Raw genomic sequence first — 20,999 nt, forward strand, 5'->3', positions numbered from 1 at the left:
AAGATAACATAGGAGAAGATCTTTAGGATCTAAGGCTTGGTAAAGAGTCCTCAGACATGACACCAAAAATGTGATCCACAAAAGGAAAAACTTGATAAACTGGACTTCATCAAAGTTAAAACAGAGGGACTTCCCTGGTGGCACAGTGGTTAAGAATCTGCCTGCCAATACAGGGGACACAGGTTCAATCCCTGGTCCGGGAAGATCCCACATACCGTGGAGCAACTAAGCCCGTGCGCCACAGCTACTGAGCCCGTGTGCCACAACTATCGAAGCCCATGTGCCCTAGAGCCCATGCGCCACAACCACTGAGCCCGCACTCTCTAGGGCCGACGTGCCACAACTACTGAGGCTGCATGCTGCAACTACTGAAGCCCACACACCTAGAGCCCATGCTCTGCAACAAGAGAAGCCACCACAATGAGGAACCTGTGCACCGCAAGGAAGAGTAGCCCCCGCTCGCCACAACTAGAGAAAGCCCACGCGCAGCAACAAAGACTCAACGCAGCCCAAAAAAAATAAAAAAAAAAAAGTTAAAAAAGAAAGTTTGCTCTGTGAGAGACTCTGATAAGAGGATGAAGAAACAAGCTACAAAATAGGAGAAAATATTTGCAAACCATGTATCTGACAAAGGACTTAAATCTAGAATGTATAAAAAGAACTCTCAAAAGTCACCAGTTAGGGCTTCCCTGGTAGTCCAGTGGTTAAGACTCCACGCTTCCATTGCAGGGCATGGGTTCAATCCCTGACTGGGGAACTAAGATCCCGCACGCTGTGCGGCCAAACTAAGATTTAAAAAAAAAACAAAACTCACCAGTTAAAAAATCCAATTAAAAATTGGGCAAAAGACATAAAGAGACATTCCACCAAAGAGAATCTATAATGGCAAATGTAATACTACTTTAATTGAACTCCTTTTTATGGGATATAGGGAGAAAAGAGAAATACAGGGTGTTTCCCACCACTATCCAACTCCAAAACATGGGCAGTACAATTAAAATAGCAACAATATAATTTATGTGTACTTACATCCCTCAGCATCCTTCCAACCCTGGAACATAGTCTAAAAAATTGCAATCCAGTTTTAGTTAATCAACACATCAAACTTGGGAAAGTGAATTAAGTATCTTTATGCCTACTACAAGTAAGACATACATAGTGCTAGGTGATTTCTAATTTACCATTCATTTAAACTTCCCAACAACCTTGTGAGACAGATATTATCCTCCTCATACAAATGAAAAAATGAAAATTCTGGAAGTCTATGACAACTTGTAAGTCCATAAAGTTAGTTAAATAATGAATTCTGAACATGTTAGATTCTGTACAAATTATTTCATTTCTATTTATAATAGGAGATGACAGTACAATGTAATTTTAAAACACAATACTAGAGATTTCCACTTTGGGCCAAGATGAAGTAATAAGGATTGCATTTATCATCTCACCTGAAATAACTTTAAAAAGTATACACAAAATGTGAAACGACACACACTAAGATACTGGATGTCAGTCAGTGAAGAGGCCATGACACAAGGAGAACAAACTTAGAGCCAAGTGGTCTCCCTGAATTGGAGTGATGAGGCTTGGAGAAAAGGAGGCCAAGGAAACTAGAGTTTGCAAGGGAAAGTGCTAGAAAAAAGAGAGTTGAACAAAGAAACACTCTGAAAATCTGCACAGTCTCTCTCAGTTAATCAGTTAAGTACTAATTAGCACATGCATGTAAAGAAACTAATCAAGGCTGGGGAAAGAGCACCCAAGGGATTAGAGAAGGAATGAGCAAACTGCAGCCAGTAAGCCAACCATCTGTTTTTGTAAATAAAGTTTTATTGGAACAAAGTCACACCTATCATTCACAGGTTGTATATGACTACTTCGTGCTAAACTACCAGAGTTGAGTAGATGCAATAGAACCTGTATGTCTCACAAGCCTAAAATATTTACTATCTAGTCCTTAAAGAAAAAGTTTGCTGACCCCTGCATTGAAATGACCAATCCTACAAACCAGAACTGGGACTATTGTAAGGCAAGCATGGTGTCCAGGACACAAAACTTTAGGAGGCACTCAGTCTCAGGTGCCGGACCTGGCTGGTCCTCTGCACTTGGATGAGCCTCAGAGAGACTACCACCTTAAATTTTTTTACCCTTGATAACTTCCTCACTTCACCCTAGTTCCAGCTTTCTTCTATACAGGGCTAGGAAGATAGCAGTTCACACCAGCTACAGAGCAAAAGTTCATAATTCACAGGGCATTGGGTAGAGTAGTCAGAGCAATCTGGCCTTAGTACTGGAAAAAAATTAGCCATAGACTAGAAGTCTCTCTGGTTCCACCTAATAGAACTTAAAGGCAAGACTAAAATGGATCGAACTGCTTTCAAGTAACTTAACCAAGTCCCAGAACAAAGCTCAAGAGCATTTAAAAGAATATAAATATATCAAGCACCCAACAAGGTAAAATTTTAAATGTCTGGCATCCTATAAAAAATTACCAGGGGGCTTCCCTGGTGGCGCAGTGGTTGAGAATCTGCCTGCCAATGCAGGGGACACGGGTTCGAGCCCTGGTCTGGGAGGATCCCACATGCTGCGGAGCGGCTGGGCCCGTGAGCCACAACTACTGAGCCTGCGCGTCTGGAGCCTGTGCTCCGCAACAAGAGAGGCCGCGATAGTGGGAGGCCCGCGCACCGCGATGAGGAGTGGCCCCCGCTTGCCGCAACTGGAGAAAGCCCTCGCACAGAAACGAAGACCCAACATAGTAATCAATCAATCAATAAATCTTTAAAAAAAAAAATTAAAAGCCTGTGCCTTTAAAAAAAAAAACCATATTAAGATGGTTTTTAAAAAAAAAAAAAAAAAAAATTACCAGGCATGCAAAGAAACAGAAAAACAGGGGGCTTCCCTGGTGGCGCAGTGGTTGAGAATCTGCCTGCTAATGCAGGGGACACGGGTTCGAGTCCTGGTCTGGGAAGATCCCACATGCCGCGGAGCAATTGGGCCCGTGAGCCACAACTACTGAGCCTGCGCGTCTGGAGCCTGTGCCCCGCAACGGGAGGGGCCGCGATAGTGAGAGGCCCGCGCACCGCGATGAAGAGTGGCCCCCGCTTGCCGCAACTGGAGAAAGCCCTCGCACAGAAACGAAGACCCAACACAGCCAAAAAAAAAAAAAAAAAAAGAGTAAATAAATAAATAAAGTAGCTGTTAATTAAAAAAAAAAAAAAAAGAAACAGAAAAACAGGCTCATGGTGAGGAGAGGAATCAATCAAGAAACTGCCCCAACCCTTGTACACTGTTGGTAGGAATGTAAATAAGTACAGCCACTGTGAAAAACAGTATGGAGGCTTCTCAAAAAACTAAAAATAGAACTACCATATGACCCAGCAATTCCACTCCTGGGTATATATCTGAAAAAAACAAAAACACTAATTTGAAAAGATACATGCACCCCAGTGTTCATAGCAGCATTATTTACAATAGCCAGATATAGAAGCAACCAGAGTGTCCATCAACAGATGAATGTATGAAGAAGAAGTGGCATGTATGAGGAAGACACACATATACACAAGGAATACTACTCAGCCATAAAAAAGAAAAAAATTTTGCCATTTACAGCAACATAGATGGACTTGGGGGGCAATAAGCTAAGTGAAATAACTCAGAGAAAGACAAATACTGTATGATATCACTTATATATGGAATCTAAGAAATACCACAAACTAGTAAATGTAACAAAAAAGAAGCAGACTCACAGATATACGGAATAAGCTAGTGGTTACCAGTGGGGAGAGGGAAGGGAGGAGGGGAGAAATAGGGAGTAGGGGATTAAGAGTTACAAATTATTAGGTATAAAATAAGCTACAAGGATGTATTGTACAACACAGGGAGTATAGCCAATATATTATAATACCTATAAATGGAGTATAACCTTTAAAAATTGTGAATCACTATATTGTACACGTGTAACATACAATACTGTACAGCAACTATACTTCAGTAAAAAAGAGAAACTGTCCCAGAAATGACACAGAGGAGATAATTAGTAGAAAAAGAATGTTAACAGCTATTTCAGTTGTATTTTGTACATTTAAGAACCTAGAGGAAAGACTGACTATATGAATTGGAGGCACAGAAAGCCCCCCAAAGAGGCACAAATCTGACTTCTAGAGATGAAAAGACAATGTCTGAGAGGAAAACTGCATTGGAAGTGGTTATGAGAAATGAAACATTGCATAAGAAAATGATTACTGAACTCAAATACATGGCAATTAAAATTATCCATTATAAAACTCTGAGAAAATGTACTAAAAAAAAAACAGAGAATTGATAAGCTGTGGTGCAATTTCAAGCAATGTGAAATATATGTAATTAGAGTCCCAAGAGAAGGAAAGAGAAAAGAGGAGAAAGGAGGAACTATAAACCCACAGATCCAAAAAAACTCAAACTCAAGCACAAAAAAAAAAAAAAAAGAGAAACTACCTGAAAATACATCAAAATCAAATTCTTCTAAGCTATTGATAAAAGAAAAAATATTTAAAACAGCCAGAGAAAAAATACATGTTATGTATAGAGGCACACAAAATCTGTTGACATCATATTCAATACTTAGATGACAGCACATTTCACATTGGAAACAATACAAAAATGACAGGGAAGCATTGAAAGAAAAAACGAGAAATGTCAACCTATAATTCTTTATCCAAGGAAACTATTTTTTCAAAAGCAAAAGCAAAATAAAGATCATTTCAGACACACAAAGTGAAAAAGAATTCAGACGTGCATTACAAGAAATTAAAGCAGAAGGAACAAGATACCGGATAGAAATATGGATCTATACAAAAGCATGAAGCACACAGGAAATGATAACTACATGGGTAAATATAAAGACTCATTTATTTATTTACTTACTTATTTTAAACAGCCTTGCTCCACCGTGAGCCATGCACTCCGATTGACCTAAGGACTCTTTTACTATTAAAATCTCTTTAAAAGATCATTAAAGCTGAAGTGGCTATATTTTTTCAGACAAAGTTGATTTCAGAATAAAGAATATTAACAGAGACAAAAAGGGATTTCATACTGATATAGGGGTCAATTCATCAAGCAGATACATGATACTGAACCTTTATACAGCTAATAGAGAGCTTCAAAATGTATGAAATAAACACTGACAGATCTTCAAAGTAAAACAGACAAATCCATAATTATAGTTAAGTAATTTAAAAAAACCCTCACTCCATAGAGAAAGAAAAACATTAAGAATACAGGCCTACCTCAGAGATACTGTGCATTTGGTTCCAGAGCACCACAATAAAGCTAGTAATTTCTTGGTTTCCTAATGCATATAAAAGTTATGTTCATACTATTCAGTAGTCTATCAAATGTGAAATAGCATTATGTATTTTAAAAATGCACATACCTAAATTAAAGCACTTTATTGCTAAAAAATGCTAACCACCATCAGACAAAGCAGTTTGCCACAAACTTTCAATTTGTAAGAACTGCAATATCTGTGAAGCGCAATAAAACAAGATGTGCTTATATATGAGACTTGCACATTACCAATCTACTCGACTGAATTGACACTTATAGAACATTCCATTCAACAACTGCAGAATACACATTTTTTTCAAGTTCACTCAGAACACTTAACAACACAGACCATATTCTGGGCCATGAAACAAGTCTCAATACATTTAAAAGCAATCAAATTACCACCACAGATTTATATTTGAAACCAGCCACATTAAGATACCTAAAAAAAAAAAAAAAATCCCCAAATATGTAAAAGTTAAATAGTACACATAAATAATTCATAAATCAAATAAGAAATCAAAAGGGAAAATGGAAAGTATTTTGAACTGAATTAAAATAAAAATACAACATATCAAAGTTTTGGGGATGCAGCTAAAGCTGTAATTACAAGAAAGCTTAGAGCGCTATTTACTTTAACAGGAAAATATGTCCCAAATCAACAACCACAACTTTCACCATAGAAAACTAGAAAAAGAAGCACAAATGAAATCCAAATAAGCAGAAGGAAGAACAGAGTGGATATCAGTAAAATATAAATCAAAAAACTATGTAGTAGAGAGGGCAGAGAGCAGAAGCAAGAAAAACTACAATCCTGCAGCCTGCGGACCAAAAACCACAGTTACAGAAAGATAGAGAAGATGAAAAGGCAGAGGGCTATATACCAGATGAAGGAACAAGAAAAAACCCCAGAAAAACAACTAAATGAAGTGGAGATAGGCAACCTTCCAGAGAAAGAATTCAGAATAATGATAGTGAAGATGATCCAGGACCTCGGAATAAGAATGGAGGCAAAGATTGAGAAGATGCAAGAAATGATTAACAAAGACCTAGAAGAATTAAAGAACAAACAAACAGAGATGACCAATACAATAACTGAAATGAAAACTACACTAGAAGGAATCAATAGCAGAATAACTGAGGCAGAAGAACGGATAAGTGACCTGGAAGACAGAATGGTGGAATTCACTGCTGCGGAACAGACTAAAGAAAAAAGAATGAAAAGAAATGAAGACAGCCTAAGAGACCTCTGGGACAACATTAAACGCAACAACATTCGCATTATAGGGGTCCCAGAAGGAGAAGAGAGAGAGAAAGGACCAGAGAAAATATTTGAAGAGATTATAGTCGAAAACTTCCCTAACATGGGAAAGGAGATAGCCACCCAAGTCCAGGAAGCGCAGAGAGTCCCATACAGAATAAACCCAAGGAGAAACACGCCGAGACACATAGTAATCAAAGTGGCAAAAATTAAAGACAAAGAAAAATTATTGAAAGCAGCAAGGGAAAAACGACAAATAACATACAAGGGAACTCCCATAAGGTTAACAGCTGATTTCTCAGCAGAAACTCTGCAAGCCAGAAGGGAGTGGCATGATATACTTAAAGTGATGAAAGGGAAGAACCTACAACCAAGATTACTCTACCCGGCAAGGATCTCATTTAGATTTGATGGAGAAATCAAAAGCTTTACAGACAAGCAAAAGCTAAGAGAATTCAGCACCACCAAACCAGCTCTACAACAAATGCTAAAGGAACTTCTCTAAGTGGGAAACACAAGAGAAGAAAAGGACCTACAAAAACAAACCCAAAACAATTAAGAAAATGGTCATAGGAACATACATATCAATAATTACCTTAAACGTGAATGGATTAAACGCCCCAACCAAAAGACATAGACTGGCTGAATGGATACAAAAACAGGACCCATATATATGCTGTCTACAAGAGACCCACTTTAGACCTAGGGACACATACAGACTGAAAGTTAGGGGATGGAAAAAGATATTCCATGCAAATGGAAATCAAAAGAAAGCTGGAGTAGCTATACTCATATCAGATAAAATAGACTTTAAAATAAAGAATGTTACAAGAGACAAGGAAGGACACTACATAATGATCCAGGGATCAATCCAAGAAGAAGATATAACAATTATAAATATATATGCACCCAACATAGGAGCACCTCTATACATAAGGCAACTGCTAACAGCTATAAAAGAGGAAATCGACAGTAACACAATCATAGTGGGGGACTTTAACACTTCACTTACACCAATGGACAGATCATCCAAAATGAAAATAAATAAGGAAACAGAAGCTTTAAATGACACAATAGACCAGATAGATTTAATTGATATATATAGGACATTCCATCCCAAAACAGCAGATTACACATTCTTCTCAAGTGCGCACGGAACATTCTCCAGGATAGATCACATCTTGGGTCACAAATCAAGCCTCAGTAAATTTAAGAAAATTGAAATCATACCAAGCATCTTTTCTGACCACAACGCTATGAGATTAGAAATGAATTACAGGGAAAAAAACGTAAAAAAGACAAACACATGGAGGCTAAACAATACGTTACTAAATAACCAAAAGATCACTGAAGAAATCAAAGAGGAAATAAAAAAATACCTAGAGACAAATGACAATGAAAACACGACGACCCAAAACCTATGGGATGCAGCAAAAGCGGTTCTAAGAGGGAAGTTTATAGCTATACAAGCCTACCTAAAGAAACAAGAAAAATCTCAAGTAAACAATCTAACCTTACACCTAAAGAAACTAGAGAAAGAAGAACAAACAAAACCCAAAGTTAGCAGAAGGAAAGAAATCATAAAGATCAGAGCAGAAATAAATGAGATAGAAACAAAGAAAACAATAGCAAAGATCAATAAAACTAAAAGTTGGTTCTTTGAGAAGATAAACAAAATTGATAAGCCATTAGCCAGACTCATCAAGAAAAAGAGGGAGAGGACTCAAATCGATAAAATCAGAAATGAAAAAGGAGAAGTTACAACAGACACTGCAGAAATACAAAACATCCAAAGAGACTACTATAAGCAACTTTATGCCAATAAAATGGACAACCTGGAAGAAATGGACAAATTCTTAGAAAGGTATAACCTTCCAAGACTGAATCAGGAAGAAACAGAAAATATGAACAGACCAATCACAAGTAATGAAATTGAAACTGTGATTAAAAATCTTCCAACAAACAAAAGTCCAGGACCAGATGGCTTCACAGGTGAATTCTATCAAACATTTAGAGAAGAGCTAACACCCATCCTTCTCAAACTCTTCCAAAAAATTGCAGAGGAAGGAACACTCCCAAACTCATTCTATGAGGCCACCATCACCCTGATACCAAAACCAGACAAAGACACTACAAAAAAAGAAAATTACAGACCAATATCACTGATGAATATAGATGCAAAAATCCTCAACAAAATACTAGCAAACAGAATCCAACAACACATTAAAAGGATCATACACCACGATCAAGTGGGATTTATCCCAGGGATGCAAGGATTCTTCAATATACGCAAATCAATCAATGTGATACACCATATTAACAAATTGAAGAAGAAAAACCATATGATCATCTCAATAGATGCAGAAAAAGCTTTTGACAAAATTCAACACCCATTTCTGATAAAAACTCTCCAGAAAGTGGGCATAGAGGGAACCTACCTCAATATAATAAAGGCCATATATGACAAACCCACAGCAAACATCATTCTCAATGGTGAAAAACTGAAAGCATTTCCTCTAAGATCAGGAACGAGACAAGGATGTCCACTCTCACCACTATTATTCAACATAGTTCTCGAAGTCATAGCCACGGCAATCAGAGAAGAAAAAGAAATAAAAGGAATACAAATTGGAAAAGAGGAAGTAAAACTGTCACTGTTTGCGGATGACATGATACTATACATAGAGAATCCTAAAACTGCCACCAGAAAACTGCTAGACCTAATTAATGAATATGGTAAAGTTGCAGGATACAAAATTAATGCACAGAAATCTCTTGCATTCCTATACACTAATGATGAAAAATCTGAAAGAGAAATTATGGAAACACTCCCATTTACCATTGCAACAAAAAGAATAAAATACCTAGGAATAAACCTACCTAGGGAGACAAAAGACCTGTATGCAGAAAACTATAAGACACTGATGAAAGAAATTAAAGATGATACCAACAGATGGAGAGATATACCATGTTCTTGGATTGGAAGAATCAACATTGTGAAAATGAGTATACTACCCAAAGCAATCTACAGATTCAATGCAATCCCTATCAAATTACCAATGGCATTTTTTACGGAGCTAGAACAAATCATCTTAAAATTTGTATGGAGACACAAAAGACCCCGAATAGCCAAAGCAGTCTTGAGGCAAAAAAATGGAGCTGGAGGAATCAGACTCCCTGACTTCAGACTATACTACAAAGCTACAGTAATCAAGACAATATGGTACTGGCACAAAAACAGAAACATAGATCAATGGAACAAGATAGAAAGCCCAGAGATTAACCCACGCACATATGGTCAACTAATCTATGACAAAGGAGGCAAAGATATACAATGGAGAAAAGACAGTCTCTTCAATAAGTGGTGCTGGGAAAACTGGACAGCTACATGTAAAAGAATGAAATTAGAACACTCCCTAACACCATACACAAAAATAAACTCAAAATGGATTAGAGACCTAAATATAAGACTGGACACTATAAAACTCTTAGAGGAAAACATAGGAAGAACACTCTTTGACATAAATCACAGCAAGATCTTTTTTGATCCACCTCCTAGAGTAATGGAAATAAAAACAAAAATAAACAAGTGGGACCTAATGAAACTTCAAAGCTTTTGCACAGCAAAGGAAACCATAAACAAGACGAAAAGACAACCCTCAGAATGGGAGAAAATATTTGCAAATGAATCAACGGACAAAGGATTAATCTCCAAAATATATAAACAGCTCATTCAGCTCAATATCAAAGAAACAAACACCCCAATCCAAAAATGGGCAGAAGACCTAAATAGACATTTCTCCAAAGAAGACATACAGACGGCCACGAAGCACATGAAAAGCTGCTCAACATCACTAATTATTAGAGAAATGCAAATCAAAACTACAATGAGGTATCACCTCACTCCTGTTAGAATGGGGATCATCAGAAAATCTACAAACAACAAATGCTGGAGAGGGTGTGGAGAAAAGGGAACCCTCTTGCACTGTTGGTGGGAATGTAAATTGATACAGCCACTCTGGAGAACAATATGGAGGTTCCTTAAAAAACTAAAAATAGAATTACCATATGACCCAGCAATCCCACTACTGGGCATATACCCAGAGAAAACCGTAATTCAAAAAGACACATGCACCCGAATGTTCATTGCAGCACTATTTACAATAGCCAGGTCATGGAAGCAACCTAAATGCCCATCAACAGACGAATGGATAAAGAAGATGTGGTACATATATACAATGGAATATTACTCAGCCATAAAAAGGAACGAAATTGAGTCATTTGTTGAGACGTGGATGGATCTAGAGACTGTCATACAGAGTGAAGTAAGTCAGAAAGAGAAAAACAAATATCATATATTAATGCATGTATGTGGAACCTAGAAAAATGGTACAGATGAGCCAGTTTGCAGGGCAGAAGTTGAGACACAGATGTAGAGAATGGACATATGGACACCAAGGGGGGAAAACTGCGGTGAGGTGGGGATGGTGGTGTGCTGAATTGGGTGATTGGGATTGACATGTATACACTGATATGTATAAAATTGATGCCTAATAAGAACCTGCAGTATAAAAAAACAAACAAAACAACTAATACTAAACTTTCATTGGGTTATTTGTATGGAAATATGTTAATATAAATGTTTCAGACATTACATGAAATTCCTAAAAATCTTATATTTGTATTTGTATGGAAATATGTATGGAAATATGTTAATATAAATGTTTCAGACATTAAAAAAAAAAAAAAAAAAAAACTATGTAGTAAATCAATGAAAACAAACAAAGGCAATCAACAACATGTAAATACAACCTATAGCATGGGAGAAAATATTTTCAGACCATATATCTGATAAGGGATTGATATCCAAAATATATAAGGAACTCAAACAACTTAATAGACAAAAACCAAATAAACCAATTAAAAATTGGGCCAAGCACCTGAACAGATATTTCTCCAAAAAAACTCACAATTTCTAACAGGTGTATGAAAGTACCCTCAACATCACTAATTATCAGGGAAATGCAAATCAAAACCACAATGAGAAATCACCTCACACCTGTTAGGATGGCTATTATCAAAAAAACCAAAGATAACAAGTACTGATGAGGATGTGGAGAAAAGGGAACCCTTGAACACTATTGGAGGGAATGTAAATTGGTACAACCCCTATGGCAAACAATATGGAGGTTCCTCAAAAAATTAAAAGTAGAGCTACCATATTATCCGAATCCCATTTCTGGGCATATATCCAAAGGGATAGAAATCTGGATCTCAAAGAGATAGTTCATTCCCATGTTCACTGTAGCATTATATACATAATCAAGATATGAAAACAACTAAATGTTCATCAATGGATGAATAGATAAATAAAGTACAATGGAATATTATTCAGCCTTAAAAAAAGAAGGCAATCCTGCCATTTGCAACAACAAGGATGAACCCGGGGGACATTATGTTAAGTGAAATAAGCCAGACACAGAAAGACAAATACTACATTATCTCACTTTATACATCAAAGCAGAGAGTAGATTGGTGGTTGCCAGGAGCTGGAAGGTGGGGGAAACAGGGAGGTGTTAGTCAAAGGGCATAAAGATTTAGTTGTGCAAAATAAATGTTTCAGCGTAGAACTGTACAATATAGGTCCTATAATTAACAACACTGATTGTATACTTTAAAATGTGCTAAGGTAGAAGATATTATGTTAAGTGCTCTTATCACAAAAGGTAAAAAACAACAACAGGGCTAGGGAGAAACTTGGAGGTGATGGATAAGTTTATGGCATTGATAGTTATGATGGGTATATACTAATCTCCAAACACTTCAAGTTGTAAATATAAAGTCTAGAATTATAAACATTCTTTTAGGAAAAAAAGGAGAAAATCTTTGTAACCTTGGATTAGGCAAACATTTTTTAGGTACAACACCAAAAGAATAATCCATGAAAGAAAACATTGATAAAGTGGACTTCAAAAAAATTAAGAACTCTGCTCCTTGAAAGACACTCTTAAGAAAATAAAAAGACAAGTCATGGACTATGAAAAATATTTGCAAGTCATATATCTACTAAAGAACTTATACCCAAGAATATGTAATGAACTCTCAAAACTCAATAAAAAAATCTAATGTTTAAAATGGACAAAAGGTTTGAACATAACAAAGAAATGTAAATGTGGATGTACATTAATAATAAAACAAACATCTCTGAACCCTATCCATGTTCCCCTCTCAAACTCATAACCTCTCCTTCCCTCCCCTAAGAAAGTAATCACTATTACGCTTTTGATAAAAGTAAACAAATGACTTTTTCTTTATATTTCTAAAAAATAATATGGATATGGGGGTATATGTATATGTATAACTGATTCACTTTGTAATAAAGCAGAAACTAACACACCATTGTAAAGCAGTTATACTCCAATAAAGATGTTAAATAAATAAATAAATAAAATGAAATGAATGATTAAAAAATAATAATAATAAAAAATAATGTGGGAGAGCTTAAAGATGGCGGAAGAGTAAGACGTGGAGATCACCTTCCTCTCCACAAATACATCAGAAATATACCTACATGTGGAACAACTCCCATAGAACACCTACTGAACACTGGCAGAAGACCTCAGACCTCCCAAAAGGCAAGAAACTCCCCACGTACCTGGGTAGGGCAAAAGAAAAAAGAAAAAACAGAGACAAAAGAATAGGGACGGGACCCGCACCAGTGGGAGGGAGCTGTGAAGGAGGAAAGGTTTCCACACACTAGGAAGCCCCTTCGCGGGCGGAGACTGTGGGGGGTGGAGGGGGGAAGCTTCGGAGCCACGGAGGAGAGCGCAGCAACAGGGGTGCAGAGGGCAAAGCGGAGAGATTCCCGCACGGAGGATCGGTGCCGACCAGCACTCACCAGCCCGAGAGGCTCGTCTGCTCACCCGCCGGGACGGGTGGGGGCTGGGAGCTGAGGCTCGGGCTTCAGTAGGATCCATGGGAGAGGACTGGGGTTGGCGGCATGAACAGAGCCTGAAGGGGTTAGTGCGCCACAGCTAGCCAGGAGGGAGTCCAGGAAAGTCTGGAGCTGCCGAAGAGGCAAGAGACTTTTTCTTCCCTCTTTGTTTCCTGGTGCGCGAGGAGAGGGGATTAAGAGCGCTGCTTAAAGGCGCTCCAGAGACGGATGCGAGCCGCGGCTATCAGCGCAGACCCCAGAGACAGGCATGAAACTCTAACGCTGCTGCTGCCGCCACCAAGAAGCCTGTGTGCGAGCCCAGGTCACTCTCCACACCGCCCCTCCCGGGAGCCTGTGCAGCCCGCCACTGCCAGGGTCCCGTGATCCAGGGACAACTTCCCCGGGAGAACACACGGTGCACCTCAGGCTGGTGCAATGTCACGCTGGCCTCTGCCGCCGCAGGCTCGCACCGCATCCGTACCCCTCCCTCCCCGCGGCCTGAGTGAGCCAGAGCCCCCGAATCAGCTGCTCCTTTAACCCCGTCCTATCTGAGCGAAGAACAGATGCCCTCAGGGGATCTCCACGCAGAGGCAGGTCCAAATCCAAACCTGAAAACCAGGAGCTGTGTGAACAAAGAAGAGAAAGGGAAATTTCTCCCAGCAGCCTCAGAAGCAGTGGATTAAAGCTCCACAAACAACTTGATGTACCCTGCATCTGTGGAATACCTGAATAGACAACGAATCATCCCAAATTGAGGAGGTGGACTTCGGGAACAAAGATATACATTTTCTTCCCCCTTTTTTCTCTTTTTGTGAGTGTGTATGTGTATGCTTCTGTGTGTGATTTTGTCTGTAGAACTCTGCTTTTACCATTTGTCCTAGGGTTCTATCTGCCCTTTTTTTTTTTTTTTTAACTTTAAAAATTTTTTTTTCTTACTAATTATTTTTTATTTTAATAACTTTATTTTATTTTACTTTATTTTATTTCATTTTATCTTCTTTCTTTCCTTCTTTCTATTTTTTCTCCCTTTAATTCTGAGCCGTGTGGATGAAAGGCTCTTGGTGCTCCAGGCAGGCGTCAGGGCTGTGCCTCTGAGGTGGGAGGGCCAACTTCAGGACACTGGTCCACAAGAAACCTCCCAGCTCCACGTAATACTAAACGGTGAAAATCTCCCAGAGATCTCCATCTCAACACCAAGACCCAGCTTCACTCAACGACCAGCAAGCTACAGTGCTGGACACCCTATGCCAAACAACTAGCAAGACAGGAACACAACCCCATCCATTAGCAGAGAGGCTGCCTAAAATCATAATAAGGTCACAGACACCCCAAAACACACCACCAGACGTGGACCTGCCTACCAGAAAGAGAAGCTCCAGCCTCATCCACCAGAACACAGGCACTAGGCCCCTCCACCAGGAAGCCTACACAACCTACTGAACCAACCTTAGCCACTGGGGACAGACACCAAAAACAACGGGAACTACGAACCTGCAGCCTGCGAAAAGCAGACCCCAAACAGAGTAAGTTAAGCAAAAGGAGAAGACAAAAAAACACACAGCAGATGAAGGAGCAAGTCAAAAACCCACCAGACCTAACATATGAAGAGGAAATAGGCAGTCTACCTGAAAAACAATTCAGAATAATGATAGTAAAGATGATCCAAAATCTTGGAAATAGAATAGAGAAATTACAAGAAACTTTTAACAAGGACGTAGAAGAACTAAAGAGCAAACAAACAGTGATGAACAACACAATAAATGAAATTTAAAAATCTCTAGAAAGGACCAATAGCAGAATAACTGAAGCAGAAGAATGGATAAGTGACGTGGAAGATAAAATAGTGGAAATAACTACTGCAGAGCAGAATAAAGAAAAAAGAATGAAAAGAACTGAGGACAGTCTCAGAGACCTCTGGGACAACATAAAATGCACCAACATTCGAATTATAGGGGTCCCAGAAAAGAAGAGAAAAAGAAAGGGACTGAGGAAATATTTGAAGAGATTATAGTTGAAAACTTCCCTAATATGGGAAAGGAGATAGTCAATCAAGTCCAGGAAGTGCAGAGAGTCCCATACAGGATAAATCCAAGGAGAAACACGCCAAGACACATATTAATCAAACTATCAAAAATTAAATACAAAGAAAAAATATTAAAAGCAGCAAGGGAAAAACAACAAATAACACACAGGGGAATCCCCATAAGGTTAACAGCTGATCTTTCAGCAGAAACTCTGCAAGCCAGAAGGGAGTGGCAGGACATATTTAAAGTGATGAAAGAGAAAAACCTACAACGAAGATTACTCTACCCAGCAAGGATCTCATTCAGATTTGATGGAGAAATTAAAAGTTTTACAGACAAGCAAAAGCTAAGAGAATTCAGCACCAACAAACGAGCTTTACAACAAATGCTAAAGAAACTTCTCTAGGCAAGAAACACAAGAGAAGGAAAAGACCTACAATAACAAACCCAAAACAATTAAGAAAATGGTAATAGGAACATACATATCGATAATTAACTTAAATGCAAATGGATTCAATGCTCCAACCAAAAGACATAGACTGGCTGAATGGATACAAAAACAAGACCCGTATATATGCTGTCTACAAGAGACCCACTTCAGACCTAGAGACACATACAGACTGAAAGTGAGGGGATGGAAAAAGATATTCCATGCAAATGGAAATCAAAAGAAAGCTGGAGTAGCAGTTCTCATATCAGAAAAAACAGACTTTAAAATAAAGACTATTACAAGAGACAAAGAAGGACACTACATAATGATCAAGGGATCGATCCAAGAAGAAGATATAACAATTGTAAATATTTATACACCCAACATAGGAGCACCTCAATACATAAGGCAAATACTAACAACCATAAAGGGGAAATCGACAGTAACAAAATCATAGTAGGGGACTTTAACATTCCACTTTCACCAATGGACAGATCATCCAAAATGCAAATAAATAAGGAAACACAAGCTTTAAATGATACATTAAACAAGATGGACTTAATTGATATTTATAGGACATTCCATCCAAAAACAACAGAATACACATTCTTCTTAAGTGCTCATGGAACATTCTCCAGGATAGGTCATATCTTGGGTCACAAATCAAGCCTTGGTAAATTTAACAAAATTGAAATCGTATCAAGTATCTTTTCCGAAGAGAACGCTATGGGACTAGATATCAATTACAGGAAAAAATCTGTAAAAAATACAAACACATGGAGGCTAAACAATACACTACTTAATAACCAAGAGATCACTGAAGAAATCAAAGAGGAAATCAAAAAATACCTAGAAACAAATGACAATGAAAACATGATGACCCAAAACCTATGGGATGTAACAAAAGCAGTTCTAAGACGGAAGTTTATAGCAATACAATCCTACATTAAGAAACAAGAAATATCTCAAATAAACAACCTAACCTTACACCAAAAGCAATTAGAGAAAGAAGAACAAAATAACCTGAAAGTTAGCAGAAGGAAAGAAATCATAAAGATCAGATCAGAAATAAATCAAAAAGAAATGAAGGAAACGATAGCAAAGATCAATAAAACTAAAAGCTTGTTCTTTGAGAAGATAAACAAAATTGATAAACCATTAGCCAGGCTCATCAAGAAAAAAAGGGAGAAGACTCATATCAATAGAATTAGAAATGAAAAAGGAGAAGTAACAACTGACACTGCAGAAATACAAAGGATCATGAGAGATTACTACAAGCAACTATATGCCAATAAAATGGACCACCTGGAAGAAATGGACACATTCTTAGAAAAGCACAACCTTCCAAGACTGAACCAGGAAGAAATAGAAAATATGAACAGACCAATCACAAGCACTGAAATTGAAACTGTGATTAAAAATCTTCCAGCAAACAAAAGCCCAGGACCAGATGGCTTCACAGGCGAATTCTATCAAACATTTAGAGAAGTGCTAACACCTATCCTTCTCAAACTCTTCTAAAATATAACAGAGGGAGGAACACTCCCAAACTCATTCTACGAGGGCACCATCACCCTGGTACCAAAACCAGACAAAGATGTCACAAAGAAAGAAAACTACAGGCCAATATCACTGATGAACATAGATGCAAAAATTCTCAACAAAATACTAGCAAAAAGAATCCAACAGCACATTAAAAGGATCATACACCATGATCAAGTGGGGTTTATCCCAGGAATGCAAGGATTCTTCAATGTACGCAAATCAATCAATGTGATACACCATATTAATTAATTGAAGGAGAAAAACCATATGATAATCTCAATGGATGCAGAGAAAGCTTTTGACAAAATTCAACACCCATTTATGATAAAAAACCCTGCAGAAAGTAGGCATAGAGAGAACTTTCTTCAACATAATAAAGGCCATATATGACAAACCCACAGCCAACATCGTCCTCAATGGTATAAAACTGAAACCATTTCCACTAAGATCAGGAACAAGACAAGGTTGCCCACTCTCACCACTATTATTCAACATAGTTTTGGAAGTTTTACCCACAGCAATCAGAGAAGAAAAAGAAATAAAAGGAATCCAAATCAGAAAAGAAGTAAAACTGTGACTCTTTTTAGGTGACATGATACTATACATAGAAAATCCTAAAGATGCTACCACAAAACTAGTAGAGCTAATCAATGAATTTGATAAAGTAGCAGGATACAAAATTAATGCACAGAAATCTCTAGCATTCCTATACACTAATGATGAAAAATCTGAAAGTGAAATAAGAAAACATTCCCATTTACCATTGCAACAAAAAGAATAAAATATCTAGGAATAAACCTACCTAAGGAGACAAGTGACCTGTATGCAGAAATCTATAAGACACTGATGAAAGAAATAAAAGATGATAACAAAGGATGGAGAGATATACCATGTTCTTGGATTGGAAGAATCAACATTGTGAAAATGACTCTACTACCCAAAGCAATCTACAGATTCAATGCAGTTCCTATCAAACTACCAATGGCATTTTTCACAGAACTAGAACAAAAAATTTCACAATTTGTATGAAACGCAGAGACCCCGAATAGCCAAAGCAATCTTGAGAAAGAAAAACAGAGGTGGAGGAATCAGGCTCCCTGACTTCAGACAATACTACAAAGCTACAGTAATCAAGACAGTATGGTACTGGCACAAAAACAGAAATATAGATCAATGGAACAGGAATGAAAGCCCAGAGATAAACCCACGCACATATGGTCACCTTATCTTTGATAAAGGAGGCAAGAATATACAGTGGAGAAAAGACAGCCTCTTCAATAAGTGGTGCTGGGAAAACTGGACAGCTACATGTAAAAGTATGAAATTAGAACACTCCCTAACACCATACACAAAAATAAACTCAAAATGGATTAAAGACCTAAATGTAAGGCCAGACACTATCAAACTCTTAGAGGAAAACATAGGCAGAACACCCTATGACATAAATCACAGCAAGATCCTTTTTGACCCACCTCCTAGAGAAATGGAAATAAAAACAAAACTAAACAAATGGGACCTTATGAAACTTAAAACCTTTTGCACAGCAAAGGAAACCATAAACAAGATGAAAAGACAACCCTCAGAATGGGAGAAAATATGTGCAAATGAAGCAACTGACAAAGGATTAATCTCCAAAATTTACAAGCAGCTCATGCAGCTCAATATCAAAAAAACAAACAACCCAATCCAAAAATGGGCAGAAGACCTAAATAGACATTTCTCCAAAGAAGATATACAGATTGCCAACAAACACACGAAAGAATGCTCAACACCATTAATCATTAGAGAAATGTAAATCAAAACTACAATGAGATATCATCTCACACCAGTCAGAATGGCCATCATCAAAAAATCTACAAACAATAAATGCTGGAGAGGGTGTGGAGAAAAGGGAACCCACTTGCACTGTTGGTGGGAATGTAAATTGATACAGCCACTATGGAGAACAGTATGGAGGTCCCTTAAAAAACTAAAAATAGAACTACCATACGACCCAGCAATCCCACTACTGGGCATATTCCCTGAGAAAACCATAATTCAAAAAGAGTCATGTACCACAATGTTCATTGCAGCTCTATTTACAATAGCCAGGACATGGAAGCAACCTAAGTGTCCATCGACAGATGAATAAAGAAGATGTGGCACATGTATACAATGGAATATTACTCAGCCATAAAAAGAAACGAAATTGAGTTATTTGTAGTGAGGTGGATGGACCTAGAGTCTGTCATACAGAGTGAAGTAAGTCAGAAAGAGATAAACAAATACCGTATGCTAACACATATATATGGAATCTAAGAGAAAAAAAAAAAGGTCATGAAGAACCTAGGGGTAAGATGGGAATAAAGACACAGACCTACCAGAGCATGGACTTGAGGATATGGGGAGGGGGAAGGGTAAGCTGTGACAAAGTGAGAGAGCGGCATGGACATATATACACTACCAAATGTAAAATAGATAGCTAGTGGGAAGCAGCCGCATAGCACAGGGAGATCAGCTCGGTGCTTTGTGACCACCTAGAGGGGTGGGATAGGGAGGGTGGGAGGGAGGGAGACGCAAGAGGGAAGAGATATGGGAACATATGTATATGTATAACTGATTCACTTTGTTATAAAGCAGAAACTAACATACCATTGTAAAGCAATTATACTCCAATAAAGGTGTTAAAAATAATAATAATAATATGGGAATGTTTCAAGTCCAAATTAATGAAAAACATTTATGTCTTTAAAAACATTTTTCAGTGTAACACACAAGTGGTATTAAAAAAAAAAAAAAAACAGACCTTAAGTTTTAACATCAGTATTAAGTCACCTAGTATTTTTATGAGATTTTAACCATATTGTTAGATTTTATTTGATCACACTTACTAATAATTTCATTTGCAGCCATCTTGTCTACTAACTGGATTTGAAGTTCTTCAGTAGACCTGCCCCTCCGCCCACCTCACCCAGCACTTATCATCTCATTTAGCACAAACTAAGTATGGTTTTTACCATGAGGACTTCTGAAATCTTGGAAATAAGTAATGCATTCTATGAATTAAATATTAGAAACTCCAGAGAGCCACATGTGGAAGTAAACCAAGAGCTCACTTGTAAAATTTTTATTAAAGAGCAGACAGATTCAAAATTTCAAACAAGTTGCCTTGTTTGCAATCTTAGAAAGAGAGATGTTGGAAATCATTATCATCTAGTAAGTGGAAATCTGCTCAGCTTTATTGTGTCTATGCAGAAAAGGGAAATGGTTAGCCTGACGGTTAATTTTACACGTCAACTTGACTGAGTTATGAGATGCCCAGACATTTGGTCAAACATGATTCTTGGTGTTTCTCTGAGGATATTTTTGATGAGATTAATACTGAAATTGGTAGACTGAGTAAAGCAGATTGCCCTCCCTAATGTGAGTGGGCTTCATCCAATCAGTTAAAAGTTTGAATAGAACAAAAAGGCTGACCCTCTCCAAAGTAAGGGAGAATTCTCCTACCTGACTGCTTTCAAA

Source organism: Balaenoptera physalus, assembly GCF_965194825.1.
Source record: "Balaenoptera physalus genome assembly, chromosome: 4".
In the NCBI taxonomy this organism is placed as follows: Eukaryota; Metazoa; Chordata; class Mammalia; order Artiodactyla; family Balaenopteridae; genus Balaenoptera; species Balaenoptera physalus.